The following is a 12,418-nucleotide window of genomic DNA, read 5'->3' on the forward strand; positions in this document are numbered from 1 at the left end:
TGGCCAAGATGGTGAAACCCTGTCTCTACCAAAAGTACAAAAATTAGCCGGGCGCGGTGGCAGGTGCCTGTAATCACTCGGGAGGCTGAGGCAGGAGAATCGCTTGAACCCGGGGGACGGAGGTTGCAGTGAGCCAAGATTGTATCACTGCACTTCAGCCTGGACGACAGAATGAGGCTCCGTCTCCAAAAAAAAAAAAAAAAGGATAGCTGCTTAATGGTAATAATGGTAGCTAACATATCTATACTGCTTCACATATATTTACATTTCATTTCAACTTCACAACCACTCTACAAGTAGGTATTACCAGGCCCAACTTACAGACAGGGAAACAGGTACAGAAAAGCTAAGAAACTTGTCCAAGCTCAAGGAGCTACTCAACAGCAGAGGCAGGATTCAAATCCAGGCAATGTGGTCCACGGTCTTAATCACTATCCTGCACTGCCTGAGAGAGTGAGGAAGCCCTTGGGTCGTCGTCGCCGCCCCATTTAATAGTCTGTGTCCAGCTGGGCACGACACTTGATCTTTCCCAGCCTTGCTTTCCCCACTTGTAAAAACATGGAGACCCCATGTGTTTTGCCAGCGTCTCAGGATTTCTGAGGATTAAATGGTGTGAAAATTCCTGGAGAAGCATTCTTACATAGTTATACTTTCTTAATGCTGTCAAGGATCTGTCAGTCCACTCAACACATTGTCATCTACATTTCAAGACTCAGGCTCTGTAAGAAACGATACAATACCCATTTTCTCCACTGTTCTGCAAATTGTCTCTACAAAGAGCAAGAGGAAGGAAACCGCCAGCCTACAGGTGCCGGTCTCACCTACCACAAGCTGACGCTTTGTAAGACCGGGTCGAAACCGCACACGCCACGAAGCTGCCTGGGTTTGGAAAAGCCTCCCCGTCTGCTCAGACACGCCTTAAAATATCTCCCTTTCCCCGAGACGCACATTGCTCCCCACAGGCGCAATGCTGTAGTCCCCGCCGGCAGGCCGTCCCCCGCGTGCTCCCATCCCTGGGCTTGCGGCTTTGTCCGGTTTCACGCGACGCAGAGCTTACAAGAATTTGAGAATGATGAAGACATCAGGCACTCCTTCAGGACTCGACCACCTTTCTCTCCGCCGCAAATGCTGGACTGAAGGAAACTGAGGTGAAAGGGTTGCTGTTTCCTAATGGCTACGAGAAACCACGCCCTGCACCGAGCGGGCGGGCTAACTGCCAGAGTCAGAATGACAAAGCAGAAATCCACTCCTCGTGCAGCCCTGGCAACCTATGCTAATTGGCTTAGCAAGCTGAGAGCTCCTAATTGGGTGACACCACATCCTCTGCCTGCTCATAGCCGCCCCCAACCTAAGAACAGAGCAAAAAAACAATTTAAGGCAATTCTGGAACCAAATTTGGAATAAGTGTGTTTTTACTGAAGAAACTAGACTATACCCTAAGGCAGTAGCTTCAGAACTTTGCTAGCTGTTGTCATCACGTTAGGGTCTTTAGAATCCTAGTGCCTGGCTCCCACCCCTAGACATTCTGATGTCATTGGTGTGGAGTGTGACCTGGGCCTCTGCGTTTAAAAGAAAAAAAAACAAACTCCAAGGTGATTCGAGTTGGCAGCAAAGTTTGGGACCCACTGCCCTAAGGTCATGGATTAGTCAGTTTGGTAATCCCCTAAAGGAAGTTATTAGGCTTTTGAAAAGAAACGTGGAGTTCATCCTGACTAATCCTGAAAAGAAATGACAAATTCTCAGGAACACACCCAACTTCCCCTGAGAGCACCTCTTCTTTATCAGACTCTGAGTTTGGTTTTTATTGTTTAAGAAAAACTGAATGTCTTTTAACTCCAGCCGCACCCAGCCACCTGCTGCTACTAAGGTGAGCCATTCTCTCTCATGCTTCCCTTCTCTTACTCATGTTCTTACTCAACACCACACACTAGCAGGGTATGCATATTTGCTGAATAAATACATAATAACTGAATGAATGAATGAATGAATCCATGAATGAATGAATGTCTTTCCCACTTCTTTGGATAATGCCAGATTGAAGCACTCTCAGGTGAGAGCGTTGCAGGCTCCTAACGGCTAGCAGAAGCCACATTCCCTCTAAACAGACAGGCAACCGCTGCCAGGTCCTGCCAGGTCCTTCCAAGGTGAAACTCAGAGGCTTGGTTTAGCTTCCTCGCCCTCTAAAGGGGCACACACACACACACACACTACACACACTAACATGACACTTCCCCTGTAAGGTGATTATTGACACGAGTGTTTCACCTGATTCTGGAGTCCATAGAACAGAGAATGGATCTAGTACATGGGTGTTCAGGAAACAATGTGATTTATGGAGGAAAGAAGGAAAAACATGAAAAGACTGGGTCTAAGGGAGAACACAAAACATTTACTCCTGGCTCCCAAGCCAAGTTCTGTATTAATCATTGTATATGCCTTTATCTCATTTAGTCTACACAATGACCCATGAACCAGAGTCATAAATTCCTCATTCTTAGAAATATCGAAAATACACCTTATTTCAAAAGCATGACTTAGGACACAGAAGGATCATTTAATTTGAAATAATGTACTAAAAGCAAGTAATAAGGATTGATATGAAGAGCCTTGCCATTAAAAGCATCTTATATAGACAGCTCAGAGTGGTCTATATAAGATGTTAGGCCGGGCGCGGTGGCTCAAGCCTGTAATCCCAGCACTTTGGGAGGCCGAGACGGGCGGATCACGAGGTCAGGAGATCGAGACCATCCTGGCTAACATGGTGAAACCCCGTCTCTACTAAAAATACAAAAAAACTAGCCGGGCGAGGTGGCGGGCGCCTGTAGTCCCAGCTACTCAGGAGGCTGAGGCAGGAGAATGGCGTGAACCCGGGAGGCGGAGCTTGCAGTGAGCCGAGATTGAGCCACTGCACTCCAGTCTGGGCGACAGAGCGAGACTCTGCCTCAAAAAAAAAAAAAAAAAAAAAAAAAAAAAAAAAAAAAAAAAAAAAAAGATGTTAATATTTTCTACCGGCATTCCAAAACAGGCTAGATAAGGCATTTTAACTTCACATTGTTCCTAAGTGAGCAAATTATAGCAAAGATGCCCAGAGTAGCACCATGTAGTTATTTTTCTTTTAAGTTAAAAATCACCATTTTAAAACTATCTTCTTTTCTTTCAAATCGTTCTTGCTGCTGTTAAGGGCCTAGATGCCTTACCCTTGTCATGAATTCTCAAGGAAAAACTCCTTAGTTCTATTTAGTTGCTGGTTAACGGAGAAACCTCATCTTCTTCCATCATTTCTCATCATGCAGCAATTTATTTATTTATTTGTTTGTTTGTTTGACAGTCTCTTGCTCTGTTGCCCTGGCTGGAAAGCAGTGGTGCATCTCAGCTCACTGCAACCTCCATCTCCCGGGTTCCAGCGATTCTAATGCCTCAGCCTCCCAAGTAGCTGGGACTACAGGCATGCATCACCACACTTGGCTAATTTTTTGTCTTTTTGGTAGAAATGGGGGTTCAACATGTTGGCCAGGGTGGTCAAACTCCTGGTCTCAAGAGATCCGTCTGCCTCAGCCTCCCAAAGTGCTGGGATTACAGGTGTGAGCCACCGTGCCTGACTGTAGCAAATCATAAACATAAAATATTTTAATCATACATTTTGCATCTCTTGACTGGGTTCATTCTTCCTTTTGAGAATTATCTTCCCTCCCTAAGGACCTAGTCCTTCAAAGCTCATTTGTAATGTCACCTCCTCTGGGAGTCTTCCTGGATTTCCAACCAGTATGAATTGCACCTTCCCTCTTCTTTGTCCCCCAAATACCTAATAATAATTTCAAATATTCTACAAGAGCTTTGGATAGGCAAACCCTTGTTTATTTTGTCTTTACAGAATCTGGTATATAGTAGGTACTCAGAAAATACTGGAAATAGACCTCTCTATGTTCCTGAACTATCATCTAAGCTATAATAAATTTATGCAGGTGTTTGATAAAGGCTCCTATTGTATTAAACTACTGTTCTACCTATAATAAGCCTTTCTCTCATACACACACACACACACACACACACACACACACACACACATACTGAGCTAGAATAATCTTTCTAACACCTAAATCTTCTTTACTCAAACCTTTAGTAGCTATCTAGGGCCCTCAAGATGAAGTCTAAACTTCTCAGTCACGTTGACATGGCAAGGCCCACCCTTGCTGAACCTAGCTGTCCACATATTCTGTACTCCATTTAAAGCAGCAAAACATTGCTGAAGGAAACACAGAAATTAAAAGTGATTTCACTTTAAAGTCAAGACCACAAACTTCTAATGCGTCCTCAATGTTGCCCAGCAATCCTTTGCATCCCCGGAATATTTGTTTTCTCAGGATCCAAAATGACTGTTTCACATGTTTCTGTCTTTCCTCAAACTTCTAATGCCCCTACACCTTGCATTAGCTCATGACCTACTTTCTACTTTAAGAAAATAGCATCAATCAGACAGAACTCCCTTAAATTTTCCTCTCAACCAGCAAGCTGCCATATTCTCTGCCTTCACTCTTATTATTTCCTGATGAGTGAGAAAAAAAGTGGTAGGCAGTGAAGTCAGAGGAACAGTGAGAGGTCAGACCCATCATCAGGCCATAGTCAGGATTTTGGATTTCATTTTATTTTATTTTTATTTATTTATTTATTTAGAGAGAGAGTTTTGTTCTTGTTGCCCAGGCTGGAGTGCAATGGCACTATCTCGGCTCACCACAACCTCCGCCTCCCACGTTCAAGTGATTCCCTAAAGCCTCCTCAGTAGCTGGGATTACAGGCATGCACCATCAAGACTGACTAATTTTGTATTTTTAGTAGAGACGGGGTTTCTCCATGTTGGTCAGGCTGGTCTCGAACTCCCGACCACAGGTGATCTGCCCGTCTCGGCCTCCCAAAGTGCTGGGATTACAGGCGTGAACCACCGCGCCCAGCCTGGATTTCATTTTAAATGTGTTAAGAAATCACAGTGTGAGGCTGGGTGCAGTGGCTCACACCTGTAATCCCAGCACTTTGGGAGGCCGAGGCAGGTGGATCACGAGTTCAGGAGTGCGAGGCCAGCCTGGCCAACATGGCGAAACCCTGTCTCTACTAAAAAGACAAAAAAAAGCTGGGCATGGTGGTGGGCGCCTATAATTGCAGCTACTTGGGAGGTTGAGGCAGGAGAATCGCTTGAACCTGGGAGGCGGAGGGTGCGGTGAGCCAAGATCGTGCTGTTGCACTCCAGCCTGGGCAGCAAGAGCAAGACTCCATCTCAAAAAAAACAAAAACAAAAACAAAAAAACAAACAGAGTGTAAAGAGAAGAGAAGGAGATGATTGTTGTACATTCAAAGAATTGCTCAGTTGTGTGGAGAATAGTGAAGGCCAACTTCACATGTGTATGGATTCTCATCTTTTATTTCCTTCTTAATATTAATGAATGAACATCACTCTTGAAATTAGCCTCCCCCTCTGGCATCATCAATTGCTTGTTCTCTACCTGATCACTTACATCATCATACAAATGCAATGTTGTTTTACCATTTTAAAAAAGCCTCCCGACCTGATGCAGTAACTTACACCTGTAATCCCAGCATGTTGGGAGGCTAAGGCAGGAGGACTGCTTCCCAGCAGTTCAAGACTAGTGTGGACAACATAGCAAGACCTTGTCTCTACAAAAAAATTATAAAAGTCAACCAGGTGTGGTGGTACCTGCCTGTAGTCCAAGCCACTTGGAAGGCTGAGGTGGGAGGATCACTTGAGCCCAGGAGTTCGAAGCTGCAGTAAGCCATGATCATGCCACTGCTCTTCAGCCTGGATGACAGAGCAAAACTGTCTCCACAAAGAAAGAAAAGGCTCTCATGATCCCATGTGCCCCAACCCTTGTAGTTACCACCACCCCATTTCATTGCTCTCCTTCACACGCACACACACAAAGCTTCTCTGTCGCCCGGACTGGAGTGCAGTGGCCAGATCTCAGCTCACTGCAAGCTCCGCCTCCCGGGTTTACGCCATTCTCCTGCCTCAGCCTCCCGAGTAGCTGGGACTACAGGCGCCCGCCACCTCGCCCAGCTAATTTTTGTATTTTTAGTAGAGACGGGGTTTCACCGTGTTAGCCAGGATGGTCTCGATCTCCTGACCTCGTGATCCGCCCGTCTCGGCCTCCCAAAGTACTGGGATTACAGGCTTGAGCCACCGCGCCCGGCCAAGAGTTCTTTTTACCTTGAAGAATAAAGTAGGGTAGGGAAGTCAGGAAAGATCTCAGAATGTGATGCTTGAGCAGAGCCCAGAGTGCTATGAGGGAACAGGCCATGAGAGTATCTAGGGAAGAAATCTTTCTAAGCAGAGGAAAGAGGAGGTACTTATGAAAGCTCATCATAAAATTGGGTCATTCTTGTCATACCCAACTAAGTCAGAGCCAAGGTGCTAGGGAGAAAAGCATTCAGGATACAAAACATTGCTCCAAGAATGTAATTCTCTGCAAGCCTGACTGCTGAAACTGCCTGTTGTAACCCGAGACCAGCTTTATCTATAAATGCTAAGATAATTTGCTGAAACTGTAGGACTAATTTTGCCCACTGCTATCACTCACCAGAGCTTGCCAGCTCCCCAAACCCTAACTAGTCCCAAAGAACTTTCTTGAAGAGCAATATGTAACATCTCTCCTATTTCTAAAACCTCTAACCTTCTCTTTGTTCTTCGGACATACTGAAGACCACCCTGTCTGCATATATGTCCCAAATTGCTATTCTTTCTTTCCAAATAAAAAATTTTAATTTAGAGACTTGTCTCTACATTTTTATTCTGGCTTCAACGTACTAAAGCCCTAAGCTAGGAGTCTGCTTGACTTATCCAAGAATCTACAAAGTAACCAGTATGTCTAAAACCTAATGAGTGAGGAAAAAAAAGTGGTAGGAAGTGAGGTCAGAGGAATAGCCAGGGGTCACATCTATCATCAGGCCATAGTCAGGATTTTGGATTTCATTTTAAATGAGGTAAGACGCCAGAGTGTGAAGAGAAGGAAATTATTGTTGTATGATAAAATAATTGCTCAGTTGTGTGGAGAATAGGCTAAGGAGGGCAGGGACTTAAAAGTGGAGATATGGTGGGGCGTGGTGGCTCATGCATGTAATCCCAGCACTTTGGGAGGCTGAGGCGGACGGATCACGAGGTCAGGAGATCAAGACCAGCCTGGCTAACACAGTGAAACCCCATCTCTACTAAAAATACAAAAAATTAGCCGGGCGTGGTGCCAGGCGCCTGTAGTCCCAGCTACTGGGGAGGCTGAGGCAGAGGAATGGTGTGAACCTGGGAGGTGGAGCTTGCAGTTAGCCGAGATCCCACCACTGCACTCCAGCCTGGGTGACAGAGTGAGATTCCGTCTCAAAAAAAAAAAAAAAAAAAAGTAAAGGTATACAGACCTGCTAGGACATTACTGTGCTGGTCCAAGCTAGAGATGATGCTACAGATGACAAAGGCTGACTAGTGAGGTTAAAAAATACATTTGAAGGTAAAGCTAATTGTACAGATTTATGTTATACAGTTGTACAGATGGATGGAATAAGAAATGTAAGAGAAAGAGAATCAATGATAACTCTAGATTTCTGGCTTTAGCAATGGGGTAAATGATGGCACTCTTCAAGGAAAAGCAGGAACACCCAGAGGGAAGGAAGAAAGATGGGAGGTGGGGGAAAACAACAGTTTGGGACAAATCCATAGTATGGGTTAAGAGATCTATTATTTATCCAAAAGGAGAGGTTGACTAAGCAGTTGGATATGTAAGTATGGAGTTCAAGGGAGAAGTCAAGGCTAGAAATAAATATTTGGTGTCAAATATAAAAGATATTTAATACCATGTGTATTAGTCACAGTTCTTCAGAGAAACAAGACCAATAGGATACATGTATAGAGAGACAGCTTTTTGTTTTTTTGTTTTGTTTTGTTTTGTTTTTGTTTTAAGAATTGACTCACACAGTTGTGAGGGCTGATAAGTCTGAAAACTCCAAGGCTGGCCAATAGGCTAGAAATTCAAGCAGGAGTTGATGTGGCAATCTTGAGACTAAAGGCGGTCTGGGTGCAGAATTGCTTCCTCCTTGGAAACCTCCGTCTTTTCTCTAAGGCCTTCACTAATTGGATGAAGCCCATCCACATTATGGATGGTCATTAGCTTTACTCAAAGACTACTGATTTCATTGTAATCACATCTAAAAAGTACCTTCACAGCAACATCTGTGCTTTTATCTGCCAAACAACTGGGCACCATATGCTAGCCAAGTTGACACATACAATTAACTGTCACTACATGGGACTAGATGAAATTACCCAGGAGTTAATGTATTTAGAGAAATAAAGATGGCCCAGGACAGAGCCCTGGCATGCTCAAACTGCAAAAGGGGAAAAGGATCCAGCAATGGAGCCTAAGAAAGAGCTGGAGGGAGGTAGGAGGAAAACCAAGACTGTGTGGTGTCTCAGAAGCCAATGAAGAAGTGCTCCAAAAAGGAAGATCAACTATTTCAAGTGCTGCCAAGAAATCCTATAAGGTAAGGGCTGAGTCATGGAGGTCACTTATGAAAATAATGGGAGGTAAGAAATCCTAATTAGAAGTTCAGCAAGAAATAGAAAATAAGGGGCCGGGTGCAGTGGCTCACGCCTGTAATCCCAGCACTTTGGGAGGCCGAGGTGGGCGGATCATGACGTCAGGAGATCGAGACCATCCTGGTGAACATGGCGAAACCCCATCTCTACTAAAAATACAAAAAAAATTAGCCGGGCGTGGTGGCGGGCGCCTGTAGTCCCAGCTTCTAGGGAGGCAGAGGCAGGAGAATGGCGTGAACCCAGGAGGCGGCGGAGTTGCAGTGAGTGGAGATCGCGCCACTGCACTCCAGCCTGGGTGACAGAGCGAGACTCTGTCTCAAAAAAAAAAAAAAAAGAAATAGAAAATAAGGAAATGGACGGAGTAAGTATAGCCAACTCTTAAAGGGTTTTGCTATAAAAACAAAACAAAACAAAAAAAATAGGAAAGGAGCTAAAGAGGGATGTAGGATAGAGGAAGATTTTTTTTTTTTTTTTTTTTTTTTTTGAGACAGAGTCTCGTTCTGTCACTCAGGCTGGAGTGCAGAGGCACGATCTCAGCTCATTGCAACCTCTGCCTCCTGGGTTCAAGCAATTCTCCTGCCTCAGCCTCCCGAGTAGCTGGGACTATAGGCGCACACCACCACACCCAGCTAATTTTTGTATTTTCAGTAAAGGTGGGGTTTCACCATGTTGGCCAGGCTGGTCTTGAACTCCTGACCTTGTGATCCACCTGCCTCGGCCTCCTAAAGTGCTGGGATTACAGGCATGAGCCACTGTGCCTGGCCAGACTTTTTTTTTTGGTTTGTCTAAGAAGGAAATTATTACAGCACGTTTTTATGCTAAAGGAATAATCCAGTAGAGGGAACTTTGGCAACTTCCAAAGAAGGAGCAAAAAGAGATCATTGCAGAACCAAAGTCCATTGAATATACACTTATTATGCAGCGTAGACTTTGAAGTCAAATCCAGGTTGTATTATTAACTACACAGCCAAGTTACTCAGCCTCTCTGCTTCTTCATCTTCTTTCTACAAGGCCCTTTGTGGTCCTTCCACCCCTTCATCTCACCCAAACCTCCCCTCAAGCCCCACGATCCAGTCATTAGTTTGCTTTCAGTCCCTGTAATTACTGTGCTCCCTCCCACCACAGGGCTTTGCTGACTTCCAAGCATTGAGCAAACCTAGTTTGAACAGGTTTTCCTTGGGAAAACCAACAGAGAAGTCATATCCCCCTATGAAATGTTCCCATCTTACCATGTATTCTTTCTGCCTAGTACTTATCACAATTGCAATCATACTTTTATGAGTATTTGATCAATGTCCGCCTCCCCCACTGTAGAATAGCACAGTCCAAGAGGACTTTCTGTGGTGATGAAAATGTTCTAAATCTACACTGTCCAACCCAATAGCCACTCACCACGTGTGACTATTAAGTACATAAAAGATGGCTAGTACAGGTGTGGATGTGAAGTTCTTATGTTGTTTAAGTTCAATTAATATAGATGTACATAGCCACATGTGATCAGGGACCAGGATTAGTTATGCTCACCATCATATTCCCATCACTTAATATAGTAAGCACACGTAGTAATTGATCAGTAAATAATTGTTGAGAGATTAAATCTGTAAAAATACAGATATTACTTAATTTGTAGATTCCATCTTTTTCGCAGAGAAAAGGAGAGAAGGTTTTACATGGTAAATGTTAGGGGTTCCTCAGTTTTATAAAGGTAATTTGGCCTTTAAGAATTTGATTGGGGCTGGGCACGGTGGCTCACACCTGTAATCCCAGCACTTTGGGAGGCCAAGGCGGGTGGATCACCTGAGGTCAGGAGTTTGAGACCAGCCTGGCTAACATGGTGAAACCCCATTTCTACTAAAACTTACAAAAAAAAAAAAAAAAAAATTTAGCCAGGCATGGTGGCAGGTGCCTGTAATCCCAGCTACTTGAGAGGCTGAGGCAGGAGAATCACTTGAACCTGGGAGGCAGAGGTTGCAGTAAGACGAGATTGCATCATTGCACTCCAACCTGGGCAACAGGAGCGGAAACTCCGTCTCAAAAAAAAAAAAAAAATTGATCTATCAGCCAGGCGTGGTGGCTCACACCTGTAATCCCAACACTTTGGGAGGCCTCGGCAGGTGGATCACTTTAGGTCAGGAGTTTGAGACCAGCCTGGCCAACATAGTGAAAACCCATCTCTACTAACATACAAAAAAAATTAGCCAAGCATGAGTGGTGGGCACCTGTAATCCCAGCTACTCAGGAGGCTGAGGCAAGAGAATCGCTTGAACCCGGGAGGCAGAGGTTGCAGTGAGCCAAGATTGTGCCACTGAACTCCATCCTGGGCAGCAGAGCGAGATTCCATCTGAAAAAAAAAAAAAAAAAAAAAAAGAATTTGATGTATCCCAGAAGGAAGCTGGAATAATAAGTGAGAACATATTGGATAGTCTGAATAAAACAACATCTGTACTATGCCTGGGAGAGTTCCTGGGACATACTAGGTGTTCCAAATGTGGTGGTTCATAAACTTCAATGGGTACAGAGAAGAGAAGTAAATAATGGGATGGAAAAAACGGGGAAAGCTTCATAAAGCAAGTGATTTTTGAACCACAGCTTGAGGAACAATGAGGGCAGCAGTAGTGAGAATGGGAGTAATGCCTAAGAATTTTTCAGTGCCCCCTATATGCCTGACATAAATCTAGCTCTTACAGGATTCATTTAATCATTACAACAACCCAATGAGGGAGATATTATTATTTCCCCCATTTTACAAATTTTAAAAACTGAGGCATAAAGAGGATAATTATCATGCTCATGGTCACCTAGATTTGATGTCAAAGCTGAGATTGATATGTAGGTCTTGGTTCTTAATGCAGTGCTGTTCCACCTCTAGAGCAGAAATTTTCTAGGCAGATGGAGCAGTATATACAAAAGACATAGTGTCTTTTGCATAGGGATGCAGAAGCATAAAGGGAGATGAAACCAAAAGGTTGGATTCAGTGATTACACCTACGTATGAAATTAGAAACTGAGATTCTAGGAAGTAAAGAATCTTGCCAAAGGTCACAAAGCAGGTAAGTGTTGGAGCTGGGATATAAATCCAAGTGTGCCTATCTCCAAATCCATGGTTTGTCTTACGAATAAATAATATATAGTGAGGAACAGGCTAAAAAGAGGTAAAAGCAACAAGTAAATCTGGTAAATTTGATTTGTACGGGAAAAAACCCCCTGGTAACTTTCTGATAACAACCAAGGAAAAAAATCATCCATGAAACATCCACCCTGAAAACTCTGGAATCTACTCAGGGGACTATATGACCTGTAGTCATTCTGTCTTTATTTATTTTATTTGCTTGTTTTTTGGAGACAGAATCTTGCTGTGTCATCCAGGCTAGAGTGCAGTGGTGCAATCATAGCTCACCACAGCCTCAAACTCGTGGGCTCAAATGATCCTCACGCCTCAGCTTCCCAAGTAGCTGGCCAGAGGCATACACTACCACGCCTGACTAATTTCTTTTTCTTCTTTCTTTTGAGATAGAGTCTTGCTCTGTTGCCCAGGCTGGAGTGCAGTGGCATGATCTCAGCTCACTGCAAGCTCCGCCTCCCTGGTTCACGCCATTCTCCTGCCTCAGCCTCCCAAGTAGCTGGGACTACAGGCACCCGCCAGCATATCCAGCTAATTTTTTTTTTTTTTTTTTTTTTTTTGGATTTTTAGTAGAGACAGGGTTTCACCCTGTTAGCCAGGATGGTCTTGATCTCCTGACCTTGTGATCCACCTGCCTCAGCCTCCCAAAGTGCTGGGATTACAGTTATGAGCCACTGGCCCCGGTCTATGCCTAATTTAAAAAATTTTTT

General features: G+C 44.1%; 1 protein-coding gene across 5 annotated transcripts in view; it reads right to left on the bottom strand.

Annotated features, from left to right (window-relative positions):
• The window catches only part of TXNRD1 (thioredoxin reductase 1), a 62,841-nt gene extending 61,562 nt beyond the window's left edge, over nucleotides 1-1,279 (bottom strand). Inside the window, exon 1 of one of the 5 annotated variants that reach the window (XM_010357294.2) lies at nucleotides 1,058-1,279. The gene's annotated coding sequence lies outside the window, so the exon portion shown is untranslated. Of the gene's footprint in view, nucleotides 1-825 lie in introns of all 5 variants that reach the window. The other 4 variants (XM_010357298.2, XM_010357295.2, XM_010357297.2 and 1 more) reach the window with 4 other exon arrangements.
• Between the last annotated feature and the right edge of the window lie 11,139 nt (nucleotides 1,280-12,418).

Source organism: Rhinopithecus roxellana, chromosome 10 (genome assembly GCF_007565055.1).
Source record: "Rhinopithecus roxellana isolate Shanxi Qingling chromosome 10, ASM756505v1, whole genome shotgun sequence".
Lineage (NCBI taxonomy): Eukaryota > Metazoa > Chordata > Mammalia > Primates > Cercopithecidae > Rhinopithecus > Rhinopithecus roxellana.